Genomic DNA, 17,870 nt, shown 5'->3' on the forward strand with positions numbered 1-17,870 from the left:
ATTTATTAAATCCTATTCGTTGAATAGGTTGAAGCATAAGTTATAACACCATCTCATGTGGTGTTCAATGTGAATAGAGGCAATATTTAAAATAATTATATTTTAAAAGTGTGATAAAGAAGATGTGATGTGTATATATATATATATATATATATATATATATACACACATACATACAAAGGGATATTACTCACTCATAAAAAAAGAATTAAATAATGCCATTTGCAGCAACATGGATGGATCTAGAGATTATCATATTAAGTGAAGTATGTCAGACAAAGACAAATATCATATGATATCACTTATATGTGAAATGTAAAAAAAAAAAGGATACAAATGAACTTATTTACAAAACAGAAATAGACTCACAGACATAGAAAACAAACTTATGGTTACCAAAGGGGATAGTGGGGCAGAGAGATAAATTAGGAGTTTGGGATTAACATATACACACTATTATATATAAAAAAGTTAAACAAGAAAGACTTGCTGTATAACACAGGGAAGTATACTCAATAACTTGTAATAACCTATAATGGAAAATAATCTGAAAAAATATATATATATACATAACTGAATCAGTTTGCTGTACATTTGAAACTAACAGAACTTTGTAAATTAACTATACTTCAATAAAATAAATAAATACTTGTTTTAAAGTGTGAGAGTAAACAGGAGTTTCCTTCACTTCATTCACATGATTAAATGCCCGTACAAATAGACTGCGATAAGTTCTTCATCTATGTTGTAATACCTAGACCAACCAAAAAGAGACAAGTGCAAAGTGAAATACTCAAAAACACTATAAATAAATCAAGATGAAATATTTTAAAATGTTCTAATACCTAAAATAAATTTTGAAAAAGAGAAATATATATAAGAAAGAGATTAAACAGTTAGGAAACTAATAATAAAATGCATACTTAAACACTAACATAACGGTAATAATTACTCTTAAATAATTATGAATAATTAATTAACTAATCATAAATTTTAATCACATTAAATCACACTAATTATATTAAATTATTTAATTCCATTATAATTTCCTTAATAATGTAAATGATATAAATACACCAATTAAAACACAGATATTGGCAGAGTGGATAAAGAAAAGGATCCAACAGTGTGCTGTGTACAAGAAACTTACTTCAAATAAATACTGTGTTATAGTTAGTAGGTTCAAAGGAATGGATGGAAAAACATATACTGTGCAAACACTCTTTAAAAAAAACAGGAGCGGGCTTCCCTGGTGGCACAGTGGTTGAGAGTCCGCCTGTCAATGCAGGGGACACGGGTTCGTGCCCTGGTCCGAGAAGATCCCACAAGCCGTGGAGCGGCTGGGCCCATGAGCTATGGCCACTAAGCCTGTGCATCCAGAGCCTGTGCTCCACAACGGGAGAGGCCACAACAGTGAGAGGCTCGCGTACCACAAAAAAAAAAAAAAAAAAAAAACAGGAGCAACTACATTAATATATGAAAAAGTAAAATTAAGAACAAAGAAAACAACAGAGAGAAAGACAAAGATTAAACAATCAATCCACCAGGAAAATATAACAGTTTTTAATGTGCACACACCAAATAAGAATGTCAAAACATATGAAGCAAAAACTGTCAGGTCTGAAAGAAAAGGGAAGCAACACCACAAAAATAGTGAAAACTTCAATACCCCAATCTCAGAAATTGATATAAGTATTAGATAGACAGTCAGCCATAACTTAGAAGAATGAGTTAATGCCATAAGCCAACAGGATCTAATTGACATATGGTACACTCGAGCCAACAGTAGAGCAAACTTTTTTCAAATGGATCATCCATCTGTATGCTGAACATTACAAAATGATGATGAAAAAAATCAAGGAAGGTCCAAATAAACAAGCATATCAAATACATCAATTGTAATATTGGACACAGTAAAGATTTAATTCTCCCCCAATTTATCTATAGGTTTAAAGAAATGCCTATCAAAATCCCAGTAATTGTTTTAAAGGTCTTCATAGCCTTTTCTAAAATTTATATGAAGTGCATATCCTAGAATAGCTAAAACCATCTTGAAAAAGAATAGAGTGCAAGGAATCACTCTACCCAACACTGAGGCTTATCATGTACCTCTAGTAATCATGAAAGTATAGTATTGACAGAGAGATAGACATACAGATCAGTGGGATACAATTGAGAATCCAGAAAGATATCCACATAAGTATGCTCAACTGATTGCACATAAGGTGCAAAGCAATTAAATGGAGGAAAAATAGTCTTTTCAAGAAATGTTCCTGAAGCAAGTGACATCATAGGTAAAAGAGAAAAAAAATCTCAGCCAGCTTTCACACCTTATACAAAAAATAACTCGAAGTGGATTATGGACTTAAGTGTAAATTGTAAAACTATAACACTTTTAGAAGAAACAACTTAGGAGAAAACCTTTAACATCCTTGCCTAGTTATTAAATTGATAACAAAAGCACAATCCATAATTTTTTAAAAAACATTGATAAATTAGACCTTGTGAGCAAAAACTTTTGCTCTATGAAAGGTCTTTTTAAGAGGATTTAAAACAAGGTAAACACCGAAAGAAAATATTTCAAAGCACATATCTGACAAAAGGTTATTATCTAGAACTTTCATAAGAATTCCCCAAACTCAACAATTAGAAAATGTGTAATGATCATGGACGTATACCTCACCAAAGAAGATATACAAATGGCAAATAAGCATATGAAAATATATTCAACATAATTAGACACTAAAGAATTGCCAATTAAAAGCACAATGACACAGCACTACTCAGCAATAAAAATGACTATAAAACATTAGTGACACCATCAAATACTGGTGAAGATGTACAGAAAGTGGATCACTCATATATTGTTATTATGAATGTATAATATGTACATCCTCTCTGGAAACAGTCTTTCAGTGTGGTATAAAAACTAAACATACACATACCATATAATCCAGCAATTTTTAACTTCCACATTAATCCCAGAGAAATGAAACTTTTACTCTACAGAAAAACCTATACATGAATACGCATAGCAGCTTTTTAATAACTGATAAAAAATGAAAACAACTCAGATGTCCACAAGAGGTGAATTGTTAAAGTACAGTTCATCCATACATGGAATACTACTAAGCAATAAAAAGGTATGCACTGTCTCTACTTGGCTGAATCTCTGAGGTATTATGCTGAGTTCAAAACGATAATCCAAAAACTCACGTACTGTGATATTCAACTTATATAAAAATTTACATGATAACAATACAGAAATGGAGAAGAGATTAGCAGTTGCCAGGTGTTAGGAAGGAGAATTGTGGAAAGGCGTTGCATGTGCCTATAAAACAGCAAGAAGTACCTTTGTGAGAATTGAACTGTTTTGTATTTTAACTTTGTTAGTGTCAATAGCATGGTTGTGATATTGTCATAGTTATTTTTCCACTCTATTCATATAACAGCTTTGTTGAGGTATACTTCACATGCCATACAATTCATCTATTTAAAGTGAATATATATACTTTAGAAAACATATTTATACAAATTCTCAAGCTCCACATCCATTTTAGAACTTGTCTTCACCCCTCAACAATACAACATACCCTTTAGTGGTCATTCCCCATTTTCTCTCCAGCTGCCCTAGCCCTAGACAACAACTAATCTACTTTATATCTCTTTGATAGATTTCCCTATTCTGGCTCTCTCTGTTAATGTGAATGACCTACGGTTTAGTTTGGTAACCACGTGAAGCTACCAGCCTCCTCATTTTTTTTAATCTTTTATTTTTTAACATTTTTATTGGAGTATAATTGCTTTACATTGCTGTGTTAGTTTCTGGTGTATAACAAAGTGAATCAGCTATACGTATACATATATCCCCATATCCCCTCCCTTTTGTGTCTCCTTCCCACCCTCCGTATGTTGGTGAGAATGTAAATTGATACAGCCACTATGGAGAACAGTATGGAAGTTCCTTTAAAAACTAAAAATAAGGCTTCCCTGGTGGTGCAGTGTTTGAGAGTCCGCCTGCCGATGCAGGGGACACGGGTTCGTGCCCCGGTCTGGGAAGATCCCACATGCCACGGAGCGGCTGGACCCTTGAGCCATGGCCGCTGAGCCTGCGCGTCTGGAGCCTGTGCTCCGCAACGGGAGAGGCCACAACAGTGAGAGTCCCGCATACCGCAAAAAAAAAAAAAAAATAGCTTTTATGTCCCAACAATTCATTGGGTTTCTTTTTTGTCCCACATATACTGGATTTGGTGCTGTTGTATCTTTGTAGGTGCATTCTACCCCCAACACTAACCCTTAGGTAATTAACATTTTCTCCATCACTAACGTTTGTCTTTATGAGATTGCTAAATAAATGAAGCCATGCTGTACTTAACCTTTGGAGGTTTGCTTTTTTTTTCATCTATGATAATGCACTATCCAAGTTGTTGTTTGTATGTATCAATAGGTGGTCTTTTTATTTCTGATTATTATTCAATAAATAATAAAAGTTCTCATCACAAGGAAAAAAAACTATGTATGGTAGTGGATGTTAACTAGACTTATTGTGGTCATTATTTTGCAATATATAAAAATATCAATTCATTATATTGTACACCTGAAACTAATATAAAGTTGTATGTCAATTATACCTGAAAATTAAAAAGAACTCTCCCTCAAAATTGAGTACAGTTATTCCTCCTACTTTATTCTTTTTCAAATATATTAAGTACTCTAACCTCAGTGTGTTTTTTAAATATAATTTTTCAGGATAATCTTCTCTAGGTCCACAATAAAATCTTGCATGAATTTTTATAGAAATTACATTCAGCCTATATATCAACTTGAGTAATATTGACAGCTCATCAAAGCTTTATAATTTTCAGCATGCAAATCCTCTACATGTGTTAGATTTATATTTAAGTGTTTCATTTCTTTTGAGTGACTACAATTAGTATGGCAGTTTAATTTCAATATCAAAATGGTCATTTCAAGTATATATAAATACACATTTTTCACTGTTATTTATAATAAACATTAATTTTACCATCTTAAACATTTTAAGTGTATAGTTCAGTAGTGTAAAAATATTTACATTGCTGTGAAATAAACCTCTAGAATATTTTCATGTTACAAAACTGAAACTTTATACCCATTAAATACTAGTTCATCATCTCTCCTCACTCCTGTCCTCAGCAAAAACACTTCTACTTTATGTTTCTATGATTTTGGCCACCTTATATACTTATATGAGTGGAATAATACAAATAAGTACAAATAAATTTTACATGTTAATCTTATATCCCATGATATTTCTAAATTCACTTATTAATTATAGGAGATTTGTTGTGAATTCCTTTGTATTTTCCACATAGATCATAATGTCTTCTGCAATCACGGACAGTTCTATTTATCATTTTTAATGTGGATAATTATTTTTGCATTATTGTGTTGGCTAGAAATTCCAGTGTTGTGTTGGAAAAGGATGACAACAATGGACATCTTTGCTTTGACACTGATCTCAGGGGGTAAGCATTTAGTCTTTCACCCCAAGTGTGATGTTAAATGCAAGTTTTTGTAGATATTGAAGAAGTTCCCCTAGTTTTCTGAGAGTTTTTATTATAAATGTGTTTTGAATTTTCTCAAGTGTTGTTTTCTGTATTAATTTCTATGATCATGTGATTTTTCTCCTTTACCCTGTTAACATGGTGGATTGTATTGTTTCATTTTCAAATATTCAACCGGACTTGCAACACTGGAACAAGCAACATATTGCCATGGTGTATAGTTAATGTTCCTATATTGCTGGATTATATTTGTTAATGTTTTCTTTTTATATTAAAATATATTTGGCATATAATATTGTATAAATTTAAGGTATACAACATGTTAATTTAGTTCAATGTAATATGGTTACCATTTAAGTCATAATTAGCACCTTTAGCATGTTAAATAATTAATTCTTTTTAGTAGCTGTAATAATTAAGTTCTAGTCCCTTAGCAAGTTTGATGATTATAGTAAAATATTATGGTTTAGATCCACTATACTGTGCATTCATTCACTGGGGCTTATTTACTAGTCATTGCATATCCTTACCGTTAAATAACATATGTCCTATCTCTACACTCACTATCCCCTGGTAACCAGTATTTTACTGTGTTTTTATGAGTTTAGCTTTTTTAGATTACACAAATGTTGATATCATACAGTACTTGTCTTTCTCTCTCTAACTTATCTCACTTAGCATAATGTACTCAAGGTCCATCCATGTTGTCACAAATGGTAGGATGTCCTCCTTTCTCATGGCTGAATAATATTCCATTGTATACATATAGCACATATTCTTTATCCATTTATCTGTTGATGGGCACTTAGGTGGTTTCCATATCTTAGCTATTGTGAATAATGCTGCAATAAACATTACAGTGCAGATATCTCTTTGATATTCTGTTTTTATTTCAATTTGGTATATACCCACAAGTGAAATTTTTTGAATCATATGGTAGATCTATTTTTCATTTTTTTATCATCATGTTCTTTTTTATAGTGGTTGAAGCAATTTACATTCCTACGAAGAATGTACAAGGGTTCCCTTTTCTCCACATTCTCACCAACATTTGTCACACTTTTTTTCTTTAATTATATGTGGGGAAGGGGTTTTTTATTTTATTTTATTTTATTTATTTATTTATTTTGGCTCCACTGGGTCTCACTTGTGGCATGCAGGATCTTTAGTTGTGGCATGCAGAATCTTAGCTGTGGCATGCATGTAGGATCTAGTTCCCTGACCAAGGATTGAACCCATGCCCCCTGCATTGGGAGCATGGAATCTTACCCACTGGACCACCAGTGAAGCCCCGTGTTGCTCCTTTTCTTGATGATAGCCATTCTAACAGGTGTGAGATGACATCTTATTGTGCTTTTGATTTGTACTTCCCTAATGATTAGTGATGTTGAACATCCTTTCATGTCCCTGTTGGTCCTTTTTCTTTGAAAAAAAAATATTTAGTTTATCTACCTATTTTTAATGTATCTTTTTGTTGTTATTAAGTTGTAAGAGTTTTTTATTTTGGATATTACTCCCTTATATTGTGTATGGTTTCCAAAAATTTTCTCCCATTCTGTATGTTGCCTTTTCACTTTTAAAATAATATCCTAAAAACAAACAAACAAACAAAAACATTGGCAGGACAATGTTGAGGAGCTTCTTCCCTACCTTTTCTTCATGAGTTTAACAGTATCTGGTCTAATGTTTACATCTTTGATCCATTCCAATTTAATTTTTGTGAGTGGTGCAGGATAGCATCCAATTTCATTTTTCTGCATGTGGTTATCCAATTTTCCCAACACCATTTGTTGAAGGGACTATCCTCTCCACACTGGGTATTGTTAACTCCTTTGTCTAATAATAGTTGACCTTACGTATGTGGGTACAATTTTGGGCTCTCTGTTTTACTCCATTGGCCTATGTGTCTATTTTTATGCCAATACCATACTTCTTTTATTACTATAGCTCTGTAATATACTTTGAAATAAAGGTGATATCTCAAGCTTTGTTCTTTTTCTTCAGTGTTGCTTTAGCTATTTTTTAACATCTTTATTATAGTATAATTGCTTTACAATGGTGTGTTAGTTTCTGCTTTATGACAAAGTGAATCAGCTATACATATACGTATATCTCCATATCTCCTCACTCTTGCATCTCCCTCCCACCCTCCCTATCCCACCTCTCTAGGTGGTCACAAAACACTGAGCTGATCTCCCTGTGTTATGTGGCTGCTTCCCACTAGCTATCTATTTTACATTTGGTAGTGTATATATGTCCATGCCATGCTTTAGCTTTTTGATGTCTTTTGTGGTTCCATACACATTTTAGGACATTTTTCTATTTCTGTGAAGGATGCTGTTGGTAATTTGATTTGAATCTATAGATTGTTTTGGGTAGCATGGACATTTTAATGATACTAATACACAGGAACACAGGATTTCTTTCCAGTTTTTGTGTTTGATTTGATTTATTTCAGTAACTCCTGTGATTTTCACTGTACAGATCTTTCACTTCATTAGTTAAATTTATTATTTGGTATATTATTAATTTTGATACTATTGTGAATAGGATTATTTTCTTTATTTCTTTCTCTGATGTTTTGTTGTTAGTGTATAGAAACACAAAGGTTTCTGTATGCTGACTTTATATTTTCCAGCTTTAAATTGCTTATTATTCCCAACTGTTTTTAGTTTGAGTCTTTGGAAGTTAGTATATATAAAATCATATCATCTGAAAATAGTGACAATTTAACTTCCTTTCTTTCTGATTTGGGTGTCTTTTACTTTTTCCCTTGCCTAATTGTTCTGGCTAGAAATTTCAGTGCTATGCTCAATAAGAGTGATGAGAATGGACAATCCAGTCTTGTTCCTGATGTTAGAGGAAAAGTATTCAATTCTTCTCCATTGACTATGATGTTATCTGTGGGTGTATCATATATGATACATACCTCAACATACCTTTATGATGTTGTGGTATGTTGCTTCTATACACAATATATCTAGGTTGTTACTCATAAAAGGATATTATATTTTGTTAAATGATTTATCCACATGTATTGAGTTAATCATGCAGATATTTTATCTTTCATTTCATTAAAATGATTTATTACATTTATTGATTCGTTCATGTTGAATCATCCTTTCATTTCAGGGATAAATCCCACTTACTCACGGTGTATAATCCTTTTAATGTGTTCTTGGATTCAATTTACTAATATTTTGTTGAAAGTATTTGCATCTATATCCATCAAGGATATTGATTTATAGTTTCTTTTCTTGTAGTGTCTTTATCTGACTTTGAGTTGTCTGTAATGTTGGCTTCGTAGAAAGAGTTTGGGCATGTTGCCTCCTTTTTAATATTTTGGAAGAGTTTGAGAAGGATTTGCATTAATTCTACATTAAATATTTGGTAGAACTGACCATGAAGCCATCTGGTTCTGAGATTTACTGTGTTGGGAGGTTTTAGAAAACTGATTCAGTCACCTTACTGACAACTGGTCTGTTCAGATTTTTTATTTCTCCCTGCTTTAGTCTTGGTAAGTTGTGTATTTCTAGAAATTTATCCAATTCTGCAAATTTAATTAGTTTGTGGGTGTATAATTGTTCATAGTAGTCTCTTATGACCCAGTGTATTTCTGGACTATCAGTTATTTTGTCTTCTCTTTCACTATTAATTTTATTTATTTTTCCTTAATCTAAAGTATTGCCAACTTTATTTTTTAGGAAAAAAAAAGCTCAGTTTGGTTGATCCTTTCTATTTTTCTCCTGGTCTTATTTTATTTATTTTCACTCTGATCTTTATTATTTTCTTCCTTTTGCTAAACTTTGGTTTATTTGCTCTTTCTCTAGTTCCTTAAGATGTAATTTAAGGTATTTATTTGAGATCTTTCCAAATTTTTTTTTTTTTTTTTGTCCATGCCATGTGGCTTGTGGGCTCATAGATTCCTGGCCAGGGATTGAATCTGGGCCCTGGAAGTGAAAGCACAGAATCATAACCATTGGACTGCCAAAGAATTCCTTCTAAATTCTTAATATATATTTACATTGCTTTCAACATTCCTCTCAGAACAGTTTTGCAAAAGAATCCTATAAGATTTTGTATGTTTGTTTATATGTTCATGTGTTTTGAGATAATTTTTATTTCCCATTGATTTCTTATTTGACCCATTGGTTTCTCAGAAGTGAGTTGTTTACTTTCCATGTATTTGCAGATTTTCCAAATTTCCCTTTATTGTTAATTTCTTGTTTCATATCATTTTGGTCACAGAAGATAATTGGTATGATTTTAGTCTCTTATATTTGCTAAGATGTTTTGTGTCCCTTCATATGATCTATCCTGCAGAATATGCTGTGTGTGTGCACTTGAAAAGAATGTGTATTCTGTGACTGTTAGATGGAATGTTTTATATATATATATATATATATACGTTAAGGCCATTTAGTCAGAAGTACGATTCAATTCCAATCTTTTTATTACCTGTCTGAATGATACAACCATTGCTTATATTGGGTTATTGAGGTCATCTACAATTATTTTATTGTTGTCTATTTCTCCCTCCTGATCTGTTAGTATTTGTTTGCTTAATATATTTAGGTGCTGTGGTGTTGGGTGTGTCTGTATATATATATATATATATATATATATATGTATTTATATACACACACATATATACAATTCTTATATCTTTTTTATGTATTGGTCGCTTTATCATTATATAATGACTTTCTTTGGTTCTTGTTAAAATTTTTGGCTTAATGTCTATTTTATTTGATGTGAATGTAATTATCCCTGCTTTCTTTCTGTTTCCACTTGCATAGACTATTTTTCTGTCCCTTCACTTTAAGCCAATGTGATTTTTTAAAGCTGAAACTAACCTCTTGTATGCAGCATATAGTCGGTTTTGGTTTTATTTGTTTGTTTGTTTACTGTTCTTTATTTACCCTTGCAGGCACTCTTTGTCTTTGATTGGTGAATTCAACCCATTTACATTTATAATTATTTATATTTAAGGAATTAATTACTACGTGCATCTTATTGTTTGTTTTCCTGCTGTTTGTTTCTTCCTCTGTTTCTGTCTACCTTTGAAAATTGGTGTTTTTCCATGGTGGTGTGCATTATTTATTTATTTATTTATTTATTATCATTTTTATTGGGGTATAGTTGTTTTACAAAGTTGAGTTAGTTTCTACTGTACAGTGAAGTGAATCAACCATATGTATACATATATCTATTCATTTTGGATATCCTTCCCATGTAGGTCATCACATAGCACTAAGTAGTGTTCCCTGTGCTATACAGAAGGTTCTCATTAGTTATCTACTTTACACATATTTGTATATATATGCCTATCCCAATATCCTAATTCATCCCCCCAGCTTCCCCCGCTTTGGTGTCTATATATTTGTTCTCCACTTCTGTGTCTCTATTTCTGCCTTACAAACAGGTTATTTTCTACCATTTTTCTAGATTGCACATATATGGGTTAACATACAATATTTGTTTTCCTCTTTCTGACTTACTTCACTCTGTATGGAAGTCTCTATCTCCATCCAAGTCTCTACAAATGACCCAATTTCATTCATTTTCATGGCTAATATTGCATTGTATATATGTACCACATCTTCTTTTCTTTTTTACATCTTGATTGGAGTATAACTGCTTTACAATGGTGTGTTGGTTTCTGCTGTACAACAAGGTGAGTTAACTATATGTATATATATATCCCCATATGCTCTCCTCTTAAGCCTCTCTACCACCCTCCCTATCCCACTGCTCTAGGTCATCATGAATCACTGAGCTGATCTCCCTGTGCTACACAGCAGCTTCCCACTAGCTATCTATTTTACATTTGATAGTGTATATATGTCAGTGCTACTTTCTCATTTCATCCCACCCTCCCCTTCTCCCCTCCAGTGTCCACATGTCCATTCTCTATGTCTACGTCTCTATTCCTGCTCTGCCACTAGGTTCAACAGTACCATTTTTCTAGATTCCATATATATGTGTTAGCATATGGTATTTGTTTTTTTTTCTGATTTACTACACTCTGTATGACAGGCTCTAGGTTGATCCACCTCATTACAAATGACTCAATTTTGTTCCTATTTATGGCTGAATAATATTCCATTCTATATATGCACCACATCTTCTTTATTCTTTTCTCTGTCAATGGATATTTAGCTTGCTTCCATGTCCTAGATATTGTAAATAGTGCTGCAATGAACAATGTGCTACATGTATCTTTTTGAATTATGGTTTTCTCAGTGTATATGCCTGGTAGTAGGATTGCTGGGTCATATGGTAGTTCTACTTTTAGACTTCTCAGGAACATCCATACTGTTCCTCATAGAGGCTGTATCAATTTACATTCCTACCAACAGTGTAAGAGGGTTCACTTTTCTCCACACCATCTCCAGCATTTTTTGTTTATAGATTTTTTTAATGTTGGCCATTCTGATCAGTGTGACATGACACCTCACTGTTGTTTAGATTTGCATTTCTCTAATGATTAGTGATGTTAAGCATCCTTTCATGTGTTTGTTGGCAATCTGTATATCTTCTTTTCAGAAATGTCTATTTAGATCTTCTCCCCATTTCTAGATAAGGTTGTGTTTTTTTTGATATTACACTGCATAAGCTGCTTGTATATTTTGCAGATTAGTCCTTTGTCAATTGCTTCATTTGCAAATATTTTCTCCCATTCTGAGGGCTGTTTTTTCATCTTGTTTATGGTTTCCTTTGCTGTGCAAAATCTTTTAAGTTTCATTAGGTCCCATTTGTTTATTAATGTCTTTGTTTCCATATCTCTAGAAGGTGGGTCAAAAAGGATCTTGCTGTGATTTATGTCATAGAGTGTTCTGCCTATGTTTACCTCTAAGAATTTTATAGTGTCTGGCCTAATATTTAGGTCTTTAATACATTTTGAGTTTATTTTTGTGTATGGTGTTAGGAAGAGTTTGAGTTTATTTCTTTCACATGAGGCTGTCCAGTTTTCCCAGCACCACTTATTGAAGAGGCTGTCTTTTCTCCATTGTATATTCTTGCCTCCTTTGTCAAAGGTAAGATGACCATATATGTGTGGGTTTATCTCTGAGCTATCTATCCTGTTCCATCAATCTATATTCTGGTTTTCTGCCAGTGCCATACTCTTTTGATTACTGTAGCTTTGTAGTAGAGTCTGAGTCAGGGAGCCAGATTCCTCCAGCTCCGTTTTTCTTTCTCAAGATTGCTTTGGCTATTTGGAGTCTTTTGTGTTTCCATACAAATTATAAAATTTTTGTTCTAGTTCTGTGAAAAATGTCTTTGGTAATTTAATAGGGATTAAATTGAATCTGTACATTGCTTTGGGTAATATAGTCATTTTCTCAATGTTGATTCTTCCAATTCAAGAACATGTTATATATCTCTATCTGTTTGTGTCTTCTTTGATTGCTTTCATCAGTGTTTTATAGTTTTCTGAATACAGCTGTCTTGCTTCCTTTGGTACATTCATTCCTAGGTATTTTATTCCTTTTGTTGTGATGGTGAATGAGATTGTTTCCTTAATTTCTCTTTCTGATTTTTTATTGTTAGTGTATAGGAATGCATTAATTTTGTATCCTGCAACATTACCAAATTCATTGTTAAGCTCTAGTAGTTTTCTGGTGGCATTTTTAGGATTTTCTATGTACACATGTTCAAAAGACATGTAGTCATAAGTTTGTAGACAGGGCCACAGATAGGTAGTAGAATAGGAATAGCTCTTATGGTATGACTTGTTGAAAAAGCCACTGTCCAAAATCAAACTTCTCAACTGACTTGTTTCAGTGACCCAAATTGAAAATATTTGCTTTTTGGTCAAGGTATTATTACCACAAGAAATTTTCTTAAAATATAACTCTCTCATATCCCAAAGCCATGGGGCTCATTTGTCAATGTGAGCTCAGAAAGCCATATGGAATAAGGCAAAGAACAACTAAGTTTCTGTGGGCAGTGGGGCCCATGGTCTGCTCTCTCTGGGTCTCAGTCAGAAGTCTGTCATCACCATACAAATTAACATGCTTTCCTCAGTTAATGCTCCATGTTGCTACTGATGAGTATTTCCCTTCAGTTTTAATCAATTATGTTTGGGTCATATTTATCCTCATTCTTCCTACACAAATAAGCAGGCATTTCTTAATGTGCAAACAAGCAAAACATTCAAATAGTAATTTCAGCCTCCTGCTGCCAATAAATTCTGAAAAACAGTGGAGTTTTGGTGAATCTGAGGCTCTGATATAAGATAGAAATGACTGCTTGAGTCTAGATGAGCTAGTTGAATCCATGGACAATCCCACTGGCCTACCTATATAGAGGCTAATTTCTCCTTCTCCTCATCCCCAAATTTTTTCCACATATTGCCTAAATTCCACTATAGAGTTTCCTTTGATTAAGAAAAATTCACTCAACCTGAGAGAGAATTCATGTAAGATCTGTAAGATTAATGGGAGCATGACAAAAAGCACATAGATGCCAAATTGGGGGCAATTTTAATATCAAAAAGATTAATGACAGAAATTAATTATAAAATATTTAGTAAATGAAAACCCATAGTAATGTGATTATATCAAAGAATGTCTGTTTTTAGTTATGCAGGTGATATTAGGGGAAAAGTGTCATGATATGTGCAATACATTTCCATACTGATATATAAAGAATAATTGAAAAATGTTTATCAATTGATGAACCTAGTTGGTGAGCATAATGGTTGTTTTTGTACAATTCTTCCAACTTTTCTGTATTTAATTTTTTTTTCTATAATAAAAATATTGGGGTAAATTAGCCCTGAGAAAAATTTTAAAAAAGCAAACAAACAGACTTGCTGAATGGATACAAAACAAGACCCATATATATGCTATCTACAAGAGATCCACTTCAGATCTAAGGACACATACACATGGAAAGTGAGGGGATGAAAAAAGTTATTCCATTTGAATGGAAATCAAAAGAAAGCTGGGGTAGCAATACTCATATCACACAAAACAGACTTCAAAATAAAGAATGTTGTAGGAGACAAAGAAGGACATTAAATAATGATCAAAGGATCAATTCAAGAGGAAGATATAGCAATTGTAAAGATCAGAGCAGAAATGAATGAAATAGAGATGAAGAAAACAATAGCAAGATCAATGAAACTAAAAGATGGTTCTTTGAGGAGATAAGTAAAATTGATAAAACTTTAACCACTCATCATGATAAAGAAAGGAGAATATTCATATCAATAAAATTAGAAAGGAAAATGAAGAAGTTACAACAGACAGCACAAAAATATAAAGGACCATGCAACTGTATTCCAATAAAATGTAAAACTTGGAAGAAATGGAAAAATTCTTAGAAAGATACAGCCTCTCAAGACTGACCCAGGAAAAAATAGAATGTATGAGCAGACCAATCACAAGCACTGAAATTGAAATTTGCTTAAAAACCTTCCAACAAACAAAAGTCCAGAATGAGATGGCTTTACAGGCTAACTCTATCACACATATAGGGAAGAGTTAACACCACAGTTCTGAAACTTAACTAAGAAATTGCAGAGGAAGAAACACTCTCAAATTCATTCTATGATGCAATCATCACCCTGATAGCAAAACCATGAGGTTTTAATATAGCAGTCTATATACAAAATATTGTTTTAAGTTGCTGATCTCTTAATTTCAAATGCATTTCCAATATTCTCCATTTGTACTATCCTGTTCTCATGATTACTGTTTTTTTTCTTGATTTTGGCCACAAATGAATCCATGGTAAATTTAAGAAAAGTGAAATCATATCAAGAATCTTGTCTGAGCACAACACTATAGGATTAGAAATGAATTACAGGAAAAACACTAAAAAACACAAAGAACAGAATTCCTTGGAGGTCCAGTGGTTAGGATTCTGCACTTTCAATGCTGAGGGTGTGAGTTCACTACCTGTAGAGAAACTGACATCCAGCATGCAGTGTGGTGGTTGTGGTGTGGAAATGGAGGCTAAACAATATGTTACTAAACTACCAATGGATCACTGAAGAAATCAAAGAGAAAATTGTAAAAATTACCTAGAGACAAATGACAATGAAAACACGTCAGACGAAAACCTTTGGGACACAGCAAAAGCAGTTCTAAGAGGAAAGATTTTAGCAATATAAACTTACTTCAGGAAACAAGAAAAACCTCAAACAACATAAACTTACACCTACACAGTTAGAAAAAGAACAAGCACAAAGTTAGTAGAAGGAAAGAAATCATAAAGATCAGAGCAGAAATAAATGAAATAGAGATGAAGAAAACAATAGCAAAAATCAATGAAACTAGCAATCCCACTACTGGGCATATACCCTGAGAAAACCATAATTCAAAAAGAGTCATGTACCAAAATTTTCAATGCAGCTCTATTTACAATAGCCAGGACATGGAAGCAACCTAAGTGTCCATCAACAGATGAATGGATAAAGAAGATGTGGCACATATATACAATGGAATATTACTCAGCCATAAAAAGGAACAAAACAGTTATTTGTAGTGAGGTGGATGGACCTAGAGACTGTCATACGGAGTGAAGTAAGTCAGAAACAGAAAAATGAATACAGTATGCTAACACATATATATGGAATCTAAAAGAAAAAGAAAAAATGAAAGAAAATGGTCAGAAGAACCTAGAGGCAAGATGTGAATAAAGATGCAGACCTACTAGAGAATGGACTTGAGGACATGGGGAGAGGGAAGGGTAAGCTGGGACAAAGTGAGAGAGTGACATGGACATATATACACTACTAAACCTAAAATAGATAGCTAGTGGGAAGCAGCTGCATAGCATATGGAGATCAGCTTGGAGCTTTGTGACCACCTGGAGGGGTGGGATAGGGGGAGTGGGAAGGAGGGAGATGCAAGAGGGAAGAGATATGGGGACATATGTACAACTGATTCACTTTTTTAAAAAGCAGAAACTGACACACCATTGTAAAGCAGTTATACTATAATAAAGATGTTAAAAATATCAATGAAACTAAAAGTTGGTTCTTTGAGACGATAAACAAAATTGATAAAATTTTATCCAGGCTCATGAAGAAAAAGAGGGAGAGGGCTCACATCAATAAAAGAAATAAAAAAGAAGTTATAACAGACACCAGATACATACAAAAGATCATAAGACACTACTACAAACAACTATATGCCAATAAAATGGACAAATAGAAGAAATAGACAAATTCTTAGATAAGTACAAACTTCAAAGACTGGACCAGGAAGAAACAGTTAGTATGAACAGAACATTCATAAGCACTGAAATTGAAACAGTGATTAAAAAGCTTCCAGCAAACAATAGTCCAGGACCAGACGGCTTCAGAGTCATATTCTATCATATATTTAGAGAAGAGATAATGCCTATTCTTCTGAAAATATTCCAGAAGATTGCAAAAGAAGGAACACTTACAAACTTATTGTATCAGGCCACCATCACCCTGAGACCAAAACCAGACATATTGTTACACACACACACACACACACACACACAAATCACAGGCATATAAATGCACATAGGTGAAACATTTCTCAAAAAATCACTAGCAATCAGAATCTAACAATACACTAAAAGGATCATCTACCATAATCAAGTAGGATATATCTCAGGGCTGCAAAGATTCTTCAATATCCATTAATCAATCAATGTGATACAACACATTAACAACTGAAGAATAAAAACCACGTAATAATCTCAATTGATGCAGAAAAAGATTTTGACAGAATTCAACAATCATTTATGATAAAAGCTTTCTAGAACGTATGAAAAGAGGGAACGTTACTCAACATATTAAAGTCCATATATGAAACACCCACAGCTAATATCATTCTCAGTGGTGAAAAGCTGAAAGCATTCCCTTTAAGATCAGGAGGAAGGAAATGATGTCCGTTGTCAGCACTTCTATTCAACATAGTTTTGGAGTCCAAGCCATGGCAATCAGAGAAGAAAAAGAAATAAAAGGAATCCAAACCGGAAAAGAAGAATTAAAACTGTCACTGTTTGCAGAGGACATGATATTATACATAGAGAATCCTAAAGGTGCTACTATTAAACTACTAGAGCTAATCAATGAATTTGGAAAGATACCCTGATACAAAATTAATACAAAGAAATTGCTTGCATTCCTATACACTAAAAACAAAAGATCAGAAATGAAAAATAAGGAAACAATCTAATTTAGCATTGTATCAAAAGAATAAAATACCTAGGAATAAACATACATAAGGAGAAAAAAGATTTCTACTCTGAAACCTATAAGACACTGTTGAAAGAAATCAGAGATGACAGAAACAGGTAGAAGGATATACCATGTTCTTGGATGGGAAG

The sequence above is a fragment of the Delphinapterus leucas genome, chromosome X, assembly GCF_059928025.1.
Source record: "Delphinapterus leucas isolate spDelLeu-1000000601 "Yukka" chromosome X, BTC_Dleu_Yukka2, whole genome shotgun sequence".
Classification (NCBI taxonomy): Eukaryota; Metazoa; Chordata; class Mammalia; order Artiodactyla; family Monodontidae; genus Delphinapterus; species Delphinapterus leucas.